A 20,996-nucleotide genomic window follows, 5' to 3' on the forward strand; every position below is an offset into this window, starting at 1 on the left:
TGGAGCCCGATTTAGGGCAGCACAACTGCTTCTGACACACTGGGTGCTGTGCCTAGGGGGCGCTGCAGGCATCACAACTATGACATAGTTGAATGGAAGGTGAGAGGCGGGGGCACCAAATTTTGGCCTTGCACAGGGCACCACGGAAATTTGAAAGATCAAAGTCTTCCCTTGACAATACTGAGTTGGATGGGACAATGATCTACATATGTTAGCTTCCTTTTTTCCCTTTTTGTAATTTGCCCAGTAATACACCTAGATTTGTGGAACTGATTTTTTTTCATTCGGGGGAATTTCCCCCTGCCCCCCATTTTTAGAGTAGATTTTAGTTTTATCTCTATGTGATTATCCAATAAGTGCATGAGAAACCTTAAGTCCCATCCAAAAGAAATATGTGAAGGGGGAGTGCTCTGAAAACGTCAAATTGCTGTTTTTTTATGAAGTTCAAAACCAAATTTGGAGAATTTGCAATATTTCACAATTATTGAAAACCATCCAGATTGAAGGTAGCATGGAGAGAAGTATATTCCTTCAGAACAAACTGAAGAATGAAAACCTGGTGTTCAAAGGTGAACATTTTCAAGGGGACTTTGATTAAGCAAAAGGAGTTTTATCCTCCGTTATCAGTTCAGAGGAGAACTGTCACTAATATCAACTTCTTAGAAAGAATTGGTTTGTCTTTTTTTTCTTCCCCTCTTCCAAATTTAATTAACTTTTGTGAAGGTCGCGTGTTTCTCTATCTCTAAGATACCTAGGGTGTCACTCATTCTGAAAATATTGCTTTTGCATTATCTTGCAAAAGAGAAACTCTTTCCTCACCACTACCAAACACACACACACACACACACATTTTTAAAAGTGCAGGGGTAGTAACTGAGCAAACTGGATGACAAGTCTCCATGCTAGGTAAGCATTTCCCATGCTATATTATTTGCAATAGAAGGGAAATTTTCATAATGGAATTCAGTTGAGTGCTAAATTGTAGCTGGTTTGTATCAAGAAATTATAACAATGGGAATGGAATTCATATCGTGGCTCTGGTAAGAGCAGGAAATTAAGACTTTGCAATTAAGGTGGTAACCTAAAACTTTAAAATAACTTAAATGGCCACTGAATACACGTAATGTCCCATAGTTATCTGGAAATGTGGGATTGGCAGCCTTTTAAATGAATACAAGGGAAATATGCACAAGGTGTGTGTTATATCCTCGAAACAGAGATCTGTCATTTTCTTCATTGTTCGCAAATGCCCTGGTATTGAATATCTCTTTCCCACAAATTCACAGGCTCCGAGGAGAGAGAGAGAAACAGTGTAACGTTATCGTTAAATTGAGGTTTGCATACACTGTCCGCGATAGTCCCCTGACAAGTGCGGGTTTGTGAATTCGCCAAGAGCAACCTCTCACAAAGCAATTTGGTGAACATGGGTCTGTAGCATAATATCACCTCTCCCGCCCCTTCAGAAGGGTAGCACCACAATTTCCTTGTAGGCCTAATCTGCTAAATTATAGCAGGCAACTGGAGAGCCCCAGTGGGTGACACAATGGGAGGTTAGGCCTTTGTGGCTTTTCCAAATACAGAAGGATGTTCAGCTATGCATGAAAATGTCCTTATAACGTTTCCAGAGACAAATTTGGTATCCTTGACATGAAACCAAATTTGTATTTGAAACGAGGCTTCTTGGTATGTTTTTTTTAACCTGCAGGGAAGGTTTCTAAACCCAGTTCCATCTTCTGGAATGCCTCAACTCAGGTCTAATAAACTTCTCAAAAAGTGAGACACTGTCAGCATATAACACCCTCTGCTCAGAGAGCAGCACTGGTTGCCAATTTGCTACTGGGCCAAGATCAAGGTGTTATTCTTAGAATACAACACACTTAAGAGCTGGAGACCAATTTACTCACGCAGTTGCCCAACCTTATTTATGCTCATCCAACCACTTCAAACTTTAGAACCAGCACTGTTATAGGTCCCACATAATACATGTTCTTTGTTTGTGTGTGTGTGTGTGTGTGTGTGTGTGAGTGTGAGTGTGAGTGTTGCAGCACCCACACTATGGAACTCCCTGCCTATTGACATCAGGCAACAGCCTTCCCTCTATTCTTTTCAGCACCTGCTTAAAATTAGGCAAACCCACCTAGACATGCAGAAGTAGAAATGTGTTTTAATTGCTTTTTTTTTAGCTTACTATCGGTTTTAAACAACGTTTGAATGTTTTAAATACTTGTTTTCAACTGTTCTTATTGATCATTTTAATGTTTTATTTTATTCTCAGCCACTTAGAGGTTTTATTACCATCAAGTGATGCATACCTTCCAACATTTCTCTGATGAAAATAAGGACGTCCAGTGCTTTTTTTCTTTAAAAATGTATAGGGGTACTGTCATTTTGACTCAAGAAAATCACCGTTTTATAGTTCAAATCGGGGGAAATAAATACAGTAAATGGACAAAAGTACAAAGATTCACAAAATGTTTAGGGGTATGCGTTCCCCAGCGTACCCCCCAGAAAAAAGCACTGGGGACATCCTAAGGAAAAACAGGGGTTCCAGGGTCAAATCAGAAACCAGGACAGCTTCTGTAAATCTGGGACAGTCCCTAGAAAATAGGAAAACCTGGAGGGTCTAATGATTCATAAATTTGCTTAAATAAAATAAATCGGTGTGAAATAGTCAATGCATACAAAGATGTGCATTCAGTTCACTGCTACATGCAAGGATCTGTGGATTTGAGAATATTCAATTGAGAATAATCAATTGAAAATGATTATTAGCAAAGGAACCATTGGGGGCTTGCAACAAAATGTTGCAGTGTGGAGTGCTCCTGTTCAGGGTTTCAACCAGCCATGCTCTTTTCTATGATAGTTTGCTCTCCCTCCCCCTGCTACCCAGTTTTCTGTTTACCCTACCCCACACCCCAATAGTCAGCCATCATTCCGTTCCAAATGAAAACATCCTTAGGTTGTGTACATACTATCTCCTTAAAGCACATTTCATATACTCTCCTTCACTCAAATAATTACGGGCACTGTAGTTTACTCCTCACAGTTACTATTCCCAGCAACCACTAATACACTACTCTATTCCAAACTTAAAAATGGAAAGCATAATGCTGGTGGTCATAATGCTGTGGAAGGACATGTGGATCCAGAATTGGCCTCCACAATCACTTATGGACTCATCGTTAAAACCGTGTTTATGGAAGACAATCTTACTCGGCGATTGATCACCAAAGAAGAAGAATACACTACAGTGCCCAAATTCTTTGAATGAAGAGATGGAGGATGCTTGTAGAATTTGTTCTGTTAAAATTGAAAGGGGTCAAACCATCGCAAGAGGTGTTGAAATTTTGGGTGGTTGGATAGTTACAATGGAATGGTCTCAGTGATGGGGTGCACATTTTTATTCTTATTTATTTATAATTATTACTTTGTTAATAATAATAATAATAACAACAACAACAACAACAACAACAATAATAATAATATGTCTATTTAAAAAAGAACTGTAGTTCAAGGAGGGACATGGGGTTCTCCTAACAATTCTCAGCACCCTTAAAAATTCCAGCTCCCAGAATTCTTTGGGGGAAGCCATGACTGCTTTAGAGTGGTATCATAGTGCTTAAATGTGTAGTGCAGATGGAGCTCCAGAGACCAATTACTGTACGGTACTCCCAGTTCTATGGCAGATTATTTCCTTTGCACATGGAAAGCCCCAAGTTCAATCCACAACATACTGGTTTCAAGTGACCTCAGGAAGAGTTACTGCCACTTGCAAGAGACTCCATGGACTCCATAGAAGACAGACTCACTAAGGGTTGAAAGTTTCTCAGTATCCTCAGTATCCTTGAGGTTCAAAAAGGCTGTGTGGAGGGATACATCGTCTTTAAGGTGCCTGTCAAGAGCATCCTATTCCAAAACATTACATGAGAACATCACATAAGAGCATAACATAGCCCTGGCTGGATCAGGCCAGTGGTCCATTTAGTCCAGCATCCTGCTCTCACAGTGGCCAACCAGATGTCTACGGGAAGCCCACAAGCAACATCCTGAGCACAGCTGCACTCTGCCCACCTACAATCCCAGGAAGTGGTATTCTCAGGTATAATACTCCTGGAATAACCATTCCTCTAGAACATCTTCTGCCTGAAGCAGTTGCCTTACTCTACTGAGCTTGCAGGTTTCTTGGAAGACACATTCTTGTGTGGGTTGGGGATATCCCAGAGGGGAGCAAGTTCAGAAAATGAATCAACATGGATTGTGGCTTCTGCAGTCATTGATAATGGCCCTTATTAGTTGCCGTGCAGATACATACAAACACACCATTCTGCTGAAAATTCCAAACAAGTCATTTTTTATTATTATTTGGGCAATATATCTCATGAACAAAGATCCAAGCATCCACTTCATATAAATCACTGGAATCACCACCTTCAATAAAAAAATAAATTAAAATCACATTTTAAATATTTGATAAATGGATTATTGATCAGTACAATTCACTGATACAGTCATTGTGGCTCACAGCACCTTATGATTATTGCTTGAAGCACAGCAAAATGCAAACAATGGCCTTAATTGATTCCTCCCCACCCCCACCCCCAGGTTCTTTAAAAAGTAGGAACGACATTTACATTAGACAATTCATTTTCTCTCTCCTTTTTTCCCTTGACAATGTTTTTACTTGCTGAACCTACAGTCCAGGCTAGTCCGCTCTCCGACTTTTCCTTCCTGCCTTATTGTCTATTCTGTTCAGCTATTTAAAATATGTTGAATATCAACAATAGATTTCGTGAGCGTATTGTCAACTTTTGTATGGAGCAATCTTGCTTGAATGAGACGATCCTGGGGCTTATAGTCTTTTCTTTCCTCCTCTGCGCTGGGGCTGGATGCCTACTTGAATGTGAGCGACTGATAATGGGACATATTTCGACTTTTCGTTATTGCATTTCATCCACATTATTCATTTTGCCAAAATCTTTTTTTTGGGGGGGGGAAGCATTACAGCAAATTGCACGACGCGCACCAGGTAAGCGCTCATCTTTTGCAGAACTAGGGAAGGGAGGAGGGGAATATCTTGCCTACCTTGTCCTGTTAATTGTACATGTGTTTATATTATGGCAAGGTTACTCAATGCAATTCTACGGTTGCCTATGTGGCTTGTGGGCCTTAACACCCTTCAATGATCACCTAAGAATGTGTGGGTTTCTTCTGGGCCTGGAACTGCTCTAGTCTGCAATCTTTGCAATAAGTGAAAAATAATTTCCAGAGAGTTAGCTGCATTACTCTCTTGCAGCAAAATCAACAAAGAATGCTGTGGTGCCTTAAAGTTGCCATATGGCAACTTTAAGGCGCATATATATATATATATATATGCTTTCGTAGATTTTCACGGGTACAGGAATGCAGGTTTTGGTGTCCTCGGGTGTCTTCATTCCCAACTTTTACACGGGAAGACACCCGAGGACACCAAAACCTGCATATATATATATATATATATATATATATATATATATATATATATATGCTTTCGTAGATTTTCACGGGTACAGGAATGCAGGTTTTGGTGTCCTCGGGTGTCTTCCCGTGTAAAAGTTGGGGTGTCTAGGCGACGTTTCGACGAGGTCTCACTCGTCATCTTCAGGCTGGTGCTTTCGGCTTCTTGTTACTGGAACAGAGCAGGATCTCAGTGTTTGAGTTCCTATAAATACTGTTGAGGGGGTGTGGTGTATAGCCTCCAATGTTCTGGGCAGAGAGGAAGTTCCCAGGCTAGTGTGCCTTTTCTTCTTTTGTTCCTTAATTACTTGAGGGATATCTTGAGTGATTTCTTGAGTGATATCCTGAGTACCACTTAGGTGGGTCATTAGGTGGGTCACCTAATGACCCACCTAAGTGGTACTCAGGATATCACTCAAGAAATCACTCAAGATATCCCTCAAGTAATTAAGGAACAAAAGAAGAAAAAGAAGAAAAGAAGAAAAGGCACACTAGCCTGGGAACTTCCTCTCTGCCCAGAACATTGGAGGCTATACACCACACCCCCTCAACAGTATTTATAGGAACTCAAACACTGAGATCCTGCTCTGTTCCAGTAACAAGAAGCCGAAAGCACCAGCCTGAAGATGACGAGTGAGACCTCGTCGAAACGTCGCCTAGACACCCCAACTTTTACACGGGAAGACACCCGAGGACACCAAAACCTGCATATATATATATATATATATATATATATATATATATATATATATATATCACACAAACATTTTTTTGATGGGAGGGATTGTAAACAGTGAGGTCAGAGGAAAATGAAATGCAAAAAAGTACAAATAGTCGCAATTGCATAATTAACAATGGTAATTCACACACAAAAACTAGTAATTAGTAACACGGAAATCCTTGCCTTAGTGAGACAATTAATGCATTAAAATCCTTGGTCTCTGTTCAACCTGCAAAATGATTGTAATGAATTTCTTGATGAATTGTATGAGGTATAGTGAGAAAGATAGTTATTTGCTATGGAGCTGTTAGCCTGCCATTTAAGGTGAAAAATCATGTGTTGTTGTTCTCATCAGAGTATATATTATATAGCCTTGATCTCATTATCTTCATGCCTACATTTTATTGCCACACAGTATTGCTTAAAATATCTGTTGTCTCAGAGGAGCTGAAATTCTTGGAATCACAGGTGAAAATCAGCTCTGTGCATCTCAAAAGCCTCCTATGATTCCATCACCATTGAACCAATAAATGGGTACTAGTCTAGATTCTTTCTGTTTGGGATAGAAGCTTCGCATTTGGATTTGAAATGGTTAGATCTTATTTATATCTCTTTTTTCATCACAAGAGCTGCAGGTAGGTTAAAATGCAATATGTGCAGTTCATTTTCCGTTAGAGCAGAATTAAGTTTCCTAATCATGTTTCAAAGGATGCTTCCAGACAGAGGGTTTATTGTTAGTTCAGTGGAATATTTTTTTTGAAGTGCCCACACAACATTGTTGGCATCAAATTGTCAGCCCACATTTTCCTCCATTTAATCCACATTTATACCCTTTTAGAAAAAAGAAATATCCATTACATTTAAAAACACTGTTGCCCATGATGGATTTATGGGTAGGCAAACTAAGGCCCGGGGACAGATCCGGCCCAATCGCCTTCTAAATCCGGCCCGTGGACGGTCCAGGAATCAGTGTGTTTTTACATGAGTAGAATGTCTCCTTTTATTTAAAATGCATCTCTGGGTTATTTGTGGGGCATAGGAATTCATTCTTTTCTTCTCTCCCCCCCCCCAAATATAGTCTGGCCCCCCCATAAGGTCTGAGGGACAGTGGACCTGCCCCCTGCTGAAAAAGTTTGCTCACCCCGATTTATGGTATCTCAGTGGTTCTGTTTGGAAATCATTCTTCCAACTGGATGTGCCCTGAGTTAAGTAAACATTGTTTAGGCTGGAAATAGTGGACATAGGAATAAATAAATAAAAGAATTAGTAATGTTCCTGCAAAGGGAAATCTTTCTCCCTATCCTGCTTCTAGCATTTTTCATGCGATTGTTCAGGGCTTCTTCAATCCTGGCAGCCGGCCCCCCCTGCACCCCCCACGCTACACCACTGACAATATCCCATTACTTTTGAACCAGGAAATTCTAGCATAATGTTGGTTAAGAAACCATGAAAACAGGCCAGGAAGTTTTACACAAACACGTATTATTTCGTTAAGCTGGTATGCTGAAATAGAAAGAGGGCATTTGAATTTTGAGCAAAGACTTATTGGGGAAAGCACCGCACAATCCAATCTATGTTTACTCATTCCAACAGTTTTCAAGGTAGTGTGTCTGGCTCCATCTCCTTTTAACTTCAGGTGGCTGGTTAAGACACAACTTTTCTGGCAGGACTCTCGAGGAGAAGATTCCTGATTAGATCAATCATAGAATCACAGAATTGTAGAGTGAGAAGGGACCACGAGGGTCATCTAATCCAGCCCCCTGCCCAAGGCGGGGCTCAAACTCACCACCCTCAGATGAAGAGTCTCACGGTCTACCAGCTGAGCTATCCCAGGCCCAATGTATTTCTTCTTTCATGGACTGTATGATTTTATGGATTTCTTCTTTTTTTAAAATTTGGTCCTCTTGTGAACTGCCCTGTGGTTACACACCACGGGTAGCATATAAATCATTTAAATCAACAAGTAGAGAGGTTGCCGCTCCCACGAACATATACATATGCAGGATTGAAGGAGTGCATCTGATGGGATAAGAGGATTGGTCTTTTTGTGGACTGACAGCTAGTTTAGAGATGAATGGGACACAGAACTTTACACTTATCAGGGCATTGGTAGCAGCAGTGGGTCGTGAGGAAGGGTGCATGGATGCAGAATTGTCAAGCCCATCAGGTTGGGAATGGAGTGCGACAAGGTGGCAACTAGGTTAGGGGGGCTCCAGATAGGTAGCAGCCCCACAGACGCATGCTGCTGACTCCAGAGCTCCCCCAAACTCACCACAGTGCCACGCCACCCCATCCCAATATTCACAGTGCTGCTGCCAGTAGGATGGCGGTACGTCAGCCCCAGGATGTTTTAAGGGATGTGATTCGCAAATAAAGTACTAGGTAATAAGCTGGCCTGCAAGCCAGAAGTTCCCTGTCCTTGGACTAAGAATGCAAGAAGGACCTGCTGGATCAAGACAAGGGCCAAATCTAGTCCAACATCCTGTTCTCACAGTAGCCAACCAGATGTCTATAGGAAGCCAGAAAGTGGACCCTGAATGCAACGTTTCCCCACTTTGCAATTCCCAGCAGGTGGTATTCAGAGGTCTGATCCTGGAAGTCCATGCTTAGGTTCTTAGAAGCATTGCCTGCCATTATAGCTGGACCAGGAGCTTGTTCCTGGTGAGCAGGAGCAGGATTAGCTCATCCACCGTTGCCTCTGTTTCTGAAATTTGCTGAAACCAGAGCAAGAAAGCTGAGAGGGGTTTCGTCCGCCAAAGGAGGCCATATTCTCCTTCTTCTGCAGTTGGTCAAGGTTACTGTTTGGTTTCTTCTCTCCTGACATATTATCAATTATCTTGCCAGGAGACAGCTCCTCTGGACCTTCCAGATTTTTCTTATAAAATAGGAAACCAACTTTAATTAAACCATCAGTAACTGGACCTAATTATTCTCGACAGTATTTAATTAATGTTTTCATAGGTACCTCACGCAATTAAGATTCCTTTAATAAGACCTTCTGTGACATTAAAATATATGACCTTTATCTTACTTATCGAGCCCACTTTGACAATCCAGATTTGTCATTTTCCCTAAAAGGTGCGGTTTGACTAAATAGAACCTGCCGTGAAATTAATCTGGCAAATTAGACTTGTTTGTTTCTTCCCCCCCCCTTCTCAAAGCCTAATCAGCGAAGCCTTTTAATTAGCAGTGGTAGTACAACTGTACCACACTATGGTTCTAATTGTTAGCTTTAATAAGGGGGGGGGGAGTATATCTATAGGCACCAAAGGATTGTGTGTGTGTGTGTGTGTGTGCATGTTCACACATGTGACAAAAAGTGATAGCCAGCAATATTTTATTAACCATGGTGACAGACTCAATCTTTAAGATATGGAAAATAATGGACTGTCCTATTAACAATATCTGGCAATCGTTTGAAATTTGATGGTGTTCTAAGAGCTTTTGTTTTCTCTGCTAATTGAATTGTTAACTTCTTCACAAAGTTGAAGCTGGTTCCTGTGTGCTCATGTATATCATCCAGGGTCTGTTCCCATCATGATTTAGCGGTTGATGACTTGCACTGGGACTTGTAGACCACTTCCATTCGTATCTGCGCTGGGAAAACTTTTTCAACCCAGCTTCTGGGCAACCCTTTGAGGGCCAGTGGTAAGCAGGGCCAGGGCCAAAAGTGGATGGAGCAATGAATGTAAGGTTTACAGTAGATTAGATGCTATGCACACACCCCACTCTGTCCTGCATTTGGGCAAGTAAGATGCATTATCAGAAATCAATGACACATTCCAGCCAGGGAAATCCCAGCCTGGGAAATAGGAGACTGCAGGGAGATATAGTAGGCACCTTCAGACGTCTCAAGGGTTGTCACATGGAAGATGGAGCAAGTTTGTTTTCTCCTGCTCTGGATGGTAGGACTCCAACCAATGGATTCAAATTACAAGAAAGGAGATTCCAACTAAACCTCGGAAATAACTTTCTGACAGTAAGAGCTATTAGACAGTGGAACGGTCTCCCTTGGGAGGCAGCGGACTCTCCTTCATTGGAGATTTGAAAGCACAGGTTGGATGGCCATTTGTCATTGACATTTTAGCTGAGATTCCTGCATTGCAGAGGGTTGGACTAGATGACCCTCAGGCTCCCATCCAACTCTACAATTCTATGATTCTGTGAAATGCACTTGCAAGTGTGAAGCCAATGAAGATATGTGGCCTGGGGAATCCTGGGTAGTGCAGCTTGTTAAGGATGCTAAGAGTTGTTAGGAGACCAGAGCTACAGTTCCCAGACTTCCCTGGGAAAGGGCATTAACTGTTAAACCACTCTGGGAATTGTAGCTCTGTGAGGGGAATGGGGTCTCCTGGCAACCCTTAAAATAATACAATTCCCAGGATTGTTGATGGTGGACGGAATGGGGTGGGGATAAAGTACAATACTGCTTTAAATGTATAATTCAGATGGGGATAAGAAGGCAAATAACCACCTAAAACTGGAAGACAAATCCACTGATTCACCAGAGGTTATTTTTACAGGTAGGTAGCCGTGTTGGTCTGCCGTAGTCGAAACAAAATGAAAAAATTCCTTCCAGTAGCACCTTAGAGACCAACTAAGTTTGTTATTGGTATGAGTTTTCATGTGCATGCACACTTTTTAAAATGAAACAGAAGTCACCAGACCCTTCTATATGGTGAGAGGGTGGGGAGGGGTATTACTCCGAAGGGTGGTGGGAATGGATGATTGGCTGATAGGTGTGGTAAACCTGTTGACGACTGTTAACGACTGCAATTGGTCTTACAGGAAAAAGCAAGGGTGAGATGGCTAAAAATAGCTTTATATATGTATAATGTATATGTATGATGAGATAAGAATCCAATGTCTCTATTCAGACCAGGTCTCTCCATGGTTTTAAGTTTGGTAATAAGTTGCAATTCAGCAACTTCTCTTTCCAGTCTATTTCTGAAATTCTGAGCAAAGTCAGCCCTGGTGGGCAGGGGGGAGGGGGACTATAGTCCAACAACATCCAAGGAGCCACGAGTTACCTATCCCTGTGTAGTAGGAGATTTTTTGGACTACACCTGTTGGCCATGCTGGCTGGGGCCCTAAAATTATGGAGAGGTGAATGGGTGTTCCGATGCACAAGCCAAAAGAGGAAGCCCTGGGTCACGTGCATGGGTATATATTGGTCCCTCAGTCCGTTTAAACTGCACCCCATTGGCCAGATTGAACCCAGCACTGAGGGACCTACCCATCAGGTGTTGTGACTAATGAATCCAACCCACCCACAACACAGGAGGTCAGACTCCAAGTCTCACCGCGACACATGCCCTCTTATAGGGAGGATATGATTTGCCCCTTTCCAAGATGTCCTTGTGGCTTTAGGTCCAATAGAGAAGTCTGAGAGGGGTGCAGAAGCTAGAGAGAATTCTGCAATCTGAGAATGACAGTCTTAATATCAAAGTGCATGCCAGCACAAAGGGCAAAGGGACAGAGATGGTTTAGAAATCTAGGGGTCTCCTATTGTATATGCAAAGCCTTTACTGCATCCCTGTTTCCAAATAATATATTCCTTGAGTGTTTTTGCCTGGCTGCAATGTGTCCTTGAAGTCTGATTATGCTTCTTGCTTGCCTGAATGTACAAGCTAAGCTACAGCAGAAAGGTAAAATTTACATTTAGTGCTCCCACCACTGTTGGCTCCACCCCTACTCACCACTAGCGTGTGACCCTCAGAAGGTGGCCCTAAATCTGAAAAAGATTCCCCACCTCTGAGACTTGCTTGCAGTTCACAGGCCAAGGTTAAAGGGATTACAGAAAGGTTCATGTCAACAGCATCTGCTAGTTAGCTTGCTGAATGCTGGGTTAATGAGTGAGGTTGTCACAGCATCCCAGAGAGACCTCCTGCCTTAGGCAGGTGCTTAAGATGCTATTAATTGAGGTTGACGGAAGGGGAGGTAGCTGCTATTCCTTTGCATTTGAAGCCTTGCATAGAAACTCTCTGCAAGCCAAGAGAGGTAACCCCCTGCCATCAGTATGACATGGTTCATACCTTATACGCCTTGCTTATAGGGTTGCAATCTTTATATCTTGTCATGTGCCTTTGACAGTTGTAAGCATAGATTGTGCTCTTGCTACAGCTACGTGTGTGTCCACGCACAAAGATTCAGTACAGTGGTACCTCGGGTTACAGACGCTTCAGGTTACAGACTACCCTAACCCAGAAATAGTACCTTGGGTTAAGAACTTTGCTTCAGGATGAGAACAGAAATCGTGTGGCCACGGCGGCGGCAGGAGGCCCCATTAGCTAAAGTGGTACCTCAGGTTAAGAACAGTTTCAGGTTAAAAACGGACCTCCAGAACGAATTAAATTCTTAACCTGAGGTACCACTGTATCAGGAATATATTCCTAATACTGAATCTTTGTATTCCATACTCTTTATATTTTGGAATCTGGTTTTTTTTGGGGGGGGTATACTTAAAAAACAATTTAAAAATATTATTTTATTCTAAAAATCTGAATCTCTCAGACAAACTTAACATGCCCAATGCAATTATTAAAAATAAGATGCTAGAGTACTCCCCTCATCCACCTCAAAATAGAAAAAAATAAAAATAAAGCAGCAGCTCCACAAAATTCAAATGTATCAGTGGACGAAGAATAGGGCAATGATTAGAGTGCTGGGCTAGGGGGACCTGGGAGACCAGGGTTCAAATTCTCATGCAGCCACCCAACTAACTAGGTGACCTTGGACCAATCACTATCCCTCAGCCTAACCTGCCTTGCATGATTGTTCCAAGGATAAAAATGGGGAGAGGAAGAACCTTCTATGCCACCTTGAACTCCTGGGAGAAAAGGTGGAATGGAAATGTAAACAATATGTATAAATATACATATATTGCCAAAGAATAATAATGAGCAAAACAAAAAGCAGCAGCTCATGGAATGGGAATATAAGAAGAGCTGGATCAGGCCAGTGGCCCAACTAGTCCAGCATCCTGTTCTCACAGTGGCCAACTACATGCTTGTGGAAAAGCAGCAAGCAGGACTTGAGTGCAACACCACTCTGCCCATCTTTGGATCCGAGTAACTGGTCTTCAGAGGCATGATGCCTGTGACAGCAGTCAGAGAAAATAGCCATCATAGCTAGAAGCCATTAATAGCTCTATCGTCAACTAATTTGTCTAATCCTCTTTTTAAGTCATCCAAATGTTTTCCTAAAAAGCCGGAGAAGGCACCAAATGCATACAGCATCAGATAGCTCTCACTGGGGGGTGGGGGCATTTCATAAAGCCTATGATGCCACAGAAAAGGCTCCTGGCAGACAGCAGTCCAAATTAGAGCCAGCAAGGGCAAACAGAGTAGGACCTGAGATTCTGAATGGAACACATGAATGGAGCACATCTTCGAGAGCAGCTAGCCTCTCATGTCCCATTTAGAGCTGAGCCAGTCAACAAAGTACCCTCTAGATGTTCTAATCTAGGCTACAATTCTCATTAGTCCCAGTTAGAACGGCCAGTGGTAGAGGATGAATGGAGTTGCAATTCAACGGCATCAAGAAGGCACCATGTTGGCTACCCTTGATTAAATTAAAGTTAAGAATCACCAGCGAGCCCAGTAGCAAACAACTATGCAAATATGCTTCACTCAACTAGTCCTGCCCCAGTCTGTACCTAGCGAATGCGTTGTGTACCAGCTGGACTTTCCGGATGCTTTTCAAGCCAAGCTCAGAGGCTCCTGGGAAGGGAAATAAACATGTCCAGGTCTGATATTTATGCATCTACTGAAGTGGTGATACCATTAACAATTGTGTGGGACACTGGCCTCCAAGACTCAAAGGCCGGGGATCCACCTTCAGCAATGGGATTTCAAAGCATACATACCAGTTTTCATAGGAATGTAGAAAGGTGGCTGACACAGAGTCAGCCAGCCAGTCCATGTAAGTCAGTATTATCTACAGCGACCAGCAGCAGCTGTCAAGGGCTTAACAAACTTTACTTTGAGAAATAGACACTGTACATGTTTGCTCATGACTAATGGTGCTCTGAACAGTGCAATGGGCAAAATGTTCCTCTAGCTGCACAGACTGTTTCTGCCGTGGTATTCTGTCTGTTTCTGTATATGCTATTCCTGCATTGGAAGGATGGAGGTGTGACTCCTGGAACTAATAAAGTCCTGTTGAGGCAGAGACAGCACTTACGTCAAGACATCTGCAATCCCATCCAAGGAAAATGAGCAGAAATTGAGAAAAATGGGAGGTCTAGCTCATTGCAATTATCTTCTGCTCTATCATATATATTTTGTTCTTATTAGTACTGCAGACAAAAGGCAGGCTGCCTATTTTATTAAAATGAAGCTGAGTAAAGTATTTCCAAAAAGAAAAAGGGAAATGGTAACAGAAAAGAATTACAAGCTAGATTCTTGTTGTATTTTCTCTGGCAATGATAAAGATGAAGATGATCTTGATTTTAATAATAATAATAACTCTCTCTATTGGCACTTGAGATATATATTTTTAGAACCCATGTTATTTACGTGATTTTATGTTGTCTTAAACTGCTTTATAATGTTGTGTTTTAATTGTTGTAACCAACTTGGGACCTTGGTGTGAAGGATGAGTGAACAACAACAACAAATAATAATAACGAGGAGGAGGAGGCTAATCTGATGATGGTTATCATAATTCTAATAATTTATGATGGTGGTTGTACTACCATCAATATAACAACAACAACAACAACAACAACAACAACCTTTTCCTTCCCTGGGGCAATGAGGCTTAAGCAGAAGAACTGCCAAATAAAAACTGGTGGTCAATTCCAAGGATTGATTTACCTTTCTCAAAGAGGTTTCAAAGAGATCTAGGGAAGGTGTCAGGAAACACATGCAGGGCTGGAGTTGGAGGTCAGCATCATCATCTGGCATCAGCCAAGGGCTCCACTGCCAACCTCCAGAGCCTCGCTTGCTATTGCTGCTTCCTAATTTTATTTTATTTGTGACCATAGCCAAAACACCTGGCCAGAGGATCAGGGTGTTGCACGTTTAGGGCTCATGCCTTCACAGTGAGGCAGCTACAGGTGTTCTTTTCACTGGTGCTTTTTGGTCTTCAGACCCTCTTCATGCTTGTTTAGTCTGTGCCGCATGGTACATGACTTCTTAGGCCACAGGACTATAGGCTTGTGCTTCTTGCCTTTGCAGAACTTCCTGAGGTTTTCCTTCTGCGTCTGGTTAATGACTGTCAGCACTCTGGCAATGGATTTGCGAACCACCCAGATCTTGGGAGAGTTTGGAGACTTCTCCACCAGTCATTTTGGCAACCTGCAGCTGAGAGACTTCCACCTTGAGGTCATCTAGCTCCTTCAACAGTTCTTCTTTCTTCTTCCCTCATATGTAAGTCATGGGCTTTGATCTTGGCCATGGTGTCCACAACGGTCCCAGGCTACCAATGTGAAAAGCTTGCTGATTCTTAATTCACCACCTTGGAGCAGCAAAGCTGAAAGAGAATGAAGAGGACAAAGATCTAGATAGAACAAAAGGTCCAGGAACAGAGAACTTCTCTTTCCCTCATTCCCTCTCCCTTGGAGCAGTGGTCTGGATTGGGCAGAGAGGAAGAGGCAAGCAAATGAGAAGTGGTGGTGTAAATGAGAAGGTAGGGCTGCTCAGGGAAGGGGTTCCAGTGGGGCATCATGCCTCACCCTGACCCACCAAAATGATGAATCCCTGTAGCTGATACTGCTGCCTTCCATACCTACCAGGCAAAACAAACAAACCAGCAAAGCAGTTAGAGGAGCTAATCCTTTTGCTTCTGGGTCAAGAAAAGAGAAGAGAGCTCCACACAAAGTCTAGTCAAGTGGGTGGAAGAATAATTGTTGGTGGTGGGATGTTTACATGGTAAAGGAAATGTAACTAGCAACACAACATACAGTCCAGCTCTCTCAGTGTACCAGGAATTCTCCCCAAGTTCTGCTCCATCTAAAACTACCATAACAACAATGCACTGATACTGGAGTTGTGAACGTTTTCTGCCAAAGGGCCACATCCCCATCTGGGTAACCTCCCAGGGGCCATGCGCCAGTGGTGGGTGGGGCCAGAGGCAAAAGTGGGTGGGGCAATGAATATACAGTAAATCTTGGCTTTGTACTGTAGGGTAGTTTCTACAAGCATTCACATACACTCCTCTCTGTCTTCCATTCAGAGAAGCAAGAAGCATGGACAGAGTTCCAGCCATGCAGGAGCACTCAAGGAGGGTGCAGGGGTGTGGTCTGGGAAGGGGTTTGTGGCCTGAGGAGAATCCTGAGGGCCAAATGTAGACACCTAAAGGGTCCACCACACCCCTGGTCAAAAATGTCTCAATCTTAGCAAATAGATGCTTTTTAAAAATGCAATTGCTATTTTAAAAAATGCAGGTACCAAGCACCATTTCTTTTAAGGTAAGACAGAGGTTTTCAACCTTTTGGGGTCTATGGCTCCCTTGACCAACCACATTCTTCCTGAGGCACCCTTGTGGGGCTCAGGAACCCAGCCACCCCTTGTCTGCAGAGCCGGCAGCCTCTCACCCTTTTTCAAACACCCTCCCTTGTAGAGTGTTCCCTCAGCCTCCTCTCCTCTCCCCTCTCCTTGGAAGTCCTCTGGGCAGCTGCTGTCACTGCCCATGGTCTCTGAGCTGCCCCCCAATGCCTCAAAGAGAGGTACCTCCCCACACTGCCCCACAGCGGCCTGGGAAGCAATCCCCTGGCCAGTACCAGAGGCACCATTCACCTGGGGAGCTTGTAGCCAGGGCTGCTGCAACAAACAGCTGTGCAAGCCTTTGGGAGGCAGAAACACAAGAGGACACCAGAGGAAGGATGGAAGCAAAGAGGGACAGAGGCCAGTGTTGCCCGTGGCACTCCTGACCATCATTCAAGGCACCTCAGGGTGCCATAGCACAATGCTTGAAAACCACTGTTTTAAGGCATTTCATTCTTTTCTCACTCTCATAGGAGGTTGGAAGACCTCTTCTGAGACCTCTGGAAGGCATAAACACATCATCCAAAAGGATGACTCCCCCACCCTTTTAGAACTGGGTTTTCTCCCCATGTAAACATTCGCTGGCTTTAATGAGTGTATTAATCAATTGATGGTCTAGATATCACATGATCAGTTGACTAAAGTGGGGGCAAGAAAGCTCAGATACTGGGAGCACAGCACAAATGTGCAAACTCCCAGACCATCCTACTGAGGCCCTCTACAGGTCATGGCATTTGTCATCCCTGTTTGCACCATCTTCAAGTGCTTTCCCTTAGCAGAAAAGTGCCCTCAAACCATGGTGCTGCCTTTTTCTTGTCTGAATGGAGGAGGGAGAAGTGGTGATAAGAGACAGGGGTCAGGATGTGGGGAAACTACTAACTCTTGCATGATGGGAACACAATCTACTGCACAGAGGAAAGAGTCACATCTGTTGTTCCACGTCCTTTCTCCTCTGGCCCTGCCCACGTATGGAAATGTGGCGTTTGGATTGAAATTTATTCTCTACTCCTGGACTGAAGCTATGAGCAGGTATTCTCCCTCTTGTACCATCATATAAGGAAGGAGAGCAGAGAGTAATCCACAGGCTGCAACTCAGCCTTGTCCCAGGTGTTAGGAAGAATACAGTATTTTTTGCTCTATTAGATGCACCGGACTATAGGACGCACCTAGTTTTTAGAGGGGGAATGCAAGAAAAAAAGTATTATTTGAAGGGAGCGCTGAGCAGAGCCTGTATGCATCCCAGGCTCTGCTCACAGCTCCCTTTCACTAGCTGCGTGGAGCTTGCAGGCTTTCCCCCGGCTCTTGGGGGCTTTTTTGGGAGGTGGGGGAAGGGACAGAGCCATGCGCTCTGTCCCTTCCCCCAACTCGCACAAAAGCCAGGGATAGCCACACGAAGCCTCCGCAGGGCAGCGGGATGAAGGCTCACCGCTGCCCTGCAGAGGCTTCGCGTGGCTAAGCCAGAAGCTAGAACAGCAAAAGGGAGCTCTCGCTGTTCTGGCTTTTGGATAGCCCCGCGAATGAAGGCTCCCCGTGCCCTGCAGAGGCTTCACACGAAGCTAGAACAGCAAGAGGGAGCGCTGTGCAGTGTTCCCTCTCACTGTTCTGGCTTTTGGATAGCCCCTTGAAGCTTCTACAGGGCATGGGGATGAAGGTTCCCCGCTCCCCTGCGGAGGCTTCGCACAGCTAAGCCAGAAGCTAGAACAGCCAGCGGGATCGCAGCACAGCGATCCCGCTGGCTGTCCTGGCTTCTTCCTTGGCCATGCACAGCCTCCCCTGCTGGGAGAGGCTGTGTGCGTCTAAGCCATAAGCCAAGACAGCCAGCGGCAATGATCCCGCTCGCTGTCATGGCTTCCTCTTTAGCCGCACGCAGCCTCTCCCGGGCGAGGGGAGCCTTCATCTCTTGCCTGGGAGAGGCTGCGCGCGGCTAAGGCTCCACCAAGAGCTGCGCTCCCTTTAAAGAGCATGCAGAGAGTGTGTGTGGCTCTTAGGGGCTTTTCCCCGAGGAGGGAGAAGAGCTGCCCTTCTTCCTCATCGGGGAAAAGCCCCCAAGAGCCACACACACGCTCCATGGCTCTTTAAAGGGAGCGCTGAGCAGAGCCTCCCGCCTGCATTCGCTCCATAAGATGCACACACATTTCCCCTTACTTTTTAGGAGGGGGAAAGTGTGTCCTATAGAGCGAAAAATATAGTATATTCCCTCCCCATACAATTCAGAATGCTGAACTTCCAGACCTCTACAAGCAGGGGAGGGCTGTAGTTCTGCAATAGAGCACCTGCCTTGCATGCAGAAGGTCTCCAGGTAGTGCTGGGGGAGTCCTGTCTGAAGCCGTGGGAACCAGCTACCCGTTGGCGAAAACAATACTGAGCTGGAAGGACTATTGGTCTGACCATGGGCAGATTCCTATGTTGCTAAGTAGACAAGGGTCCCTGCTGCAGACAGGCAGCTCTGAAATCACAAAAAGGCTGAAAGACCAGCAGCAGTGATGTGAGGAAGCAGGCAAAGCCAGGGAGGACAGTACTGCAAGTCATTTTGCATGCCTGGAAGGGGAAAAACCTGAAGTGGGTGCAACATTTTTTACCTGGGTTTCATAGACTTTCTTGACCCATATTAATCTGAGCACCAAGGCCTACCAAAGTTTGCACATCACTAGTCCTAGCTAGTCACTAGCTAGCAGGACCAGTGATCAGGGATGATGGGAGTTGGTGACAAAAGTTTGAGAAACACTGGGCTAGAACATTGGACTAAGACTAGAAGACCAAGGATTGAATCCCTGCTCAGTCATGAACATTGCTTGATGACTTTGGGCCAATCAGCCTGACCTACCTCACAGGGTTGTTGTGAGAGGAAAGGTGGAATACAAATGCAGAAAATAAAATAAAATAAAAAACATTTTCCAAAGCATTGATTTTGCTTCTGACCTTTGTGTTTCTCAATGCAGGTAGTAAAACAGGCTTGTAGAAGGAGCAGGATAACTTGGTGATGAAGCAAGAGAGGGAGATAGAGGGAATGCAAGGGATTAGAGGGCTTAATGTACTAGCAAGAAGCTGATCAATAGTGACAATTCTCACAGTGCTTAATCAAACATTAAAGGCAAGTGGCAAGGCAGACAGTCAGTGGCTCTGGTTCCTGAACAATAAAAGCAAACAGACTGTCTTGTCAGGACATGTCAATTTATGGCAGGCTCCCTCGATGCCTCTCACTGAACGGAGTTTGGCTTATACAGGCAGCGAAGGGGCCAGGCAGCAGGATGACTTCAACGGGGCTTTGAGAAAATCCTTATACCTTCCCAAAAATTACTCATTTTAAGTGTTTTTCTGGGACTTACAGCTGGCCAGCTACTTGCTGTGACACCTCCTTCTTGCTTGTTCCCAGGTGAGCTGTGAAAACAAGAAGATTATTGAACTGTGGCCATCAGCCTTCATTCCCAACTGATGGGCCATTTGTCATGCAAATCGGCTCCAAGACCTATCAGTGTACTTCCGAATACTATTCTCTGGGAAGCATTTAGGAATCTAAGAAGATCCTGGCTGCAGGATCAGGCCAGTGGCCAATCTAGTCCAGAATCTTGTTCTCACAGTGGCCAAACACCACCACCTTCGTGTTAACCTGTTTCAGTATTTTAACTTCTGTATGTTTGAAAGGTGGGTTGTAGATTTTCCTTATTTTACTGTTTCGCCTTTTTAAAAATTGCTTTGAGGGTTGTTGTTGTTTAATTACAGTAAAGCAATATACAATGTTTAGCAAATAACTAAACAAACAAATAATCAAATGTTCTATAAAGCCCAGACACGGGCCTTATCAGCATTATATATTTTAAGCAGTATCATACTGCTCTTATTGTTTGCACCGCAACACTTTAGGGCCCTTATAGGATGTTACTTTTCACAGCTGGATTTCAACATCGTGCAATTAAAGTGGACCTGGAGCTCTTGCACAACAAACCATCTTCCCCTCGCTCTCTGCCTTGCAGTAAGAAAAGTGATGAGAAAATGTGCTGGGAAATGTGGAGTAACTATTGTTCAACATAATGTTGCCTAACCTCCCCACAAACCTATCTGCAAACTTTGTACAGACAAATAAAAGCGAATGCTCAATGAAGAGGACATCTGGATGTGGCGTTCGACAAGGATGGGGACTCCACTGCTGGACTCCAATTCCCATCAGCCCCAGCCAGCATGGCCAATGGGAGTTGGAGTCCAAATACCATCAGCAGTATTATATTTGTGACATTTTTTTTTATCCCATCCTTCCTCCAAGGAACTCAAGATGGTTTACCTAATTCTGTGAGATA

Source organism: Podarcis melisellensis (assembly GCF_964234715.1).
Source record: "Podarcis melisellensis genome assembly, chromosome: Z".
NCBI classification, from domain to species: Eukaryota; Metazoa; Chordata; class Lepidosauria; order Squamata; family Lacertidae; genus Podarcis; species Podarcis melisellensis.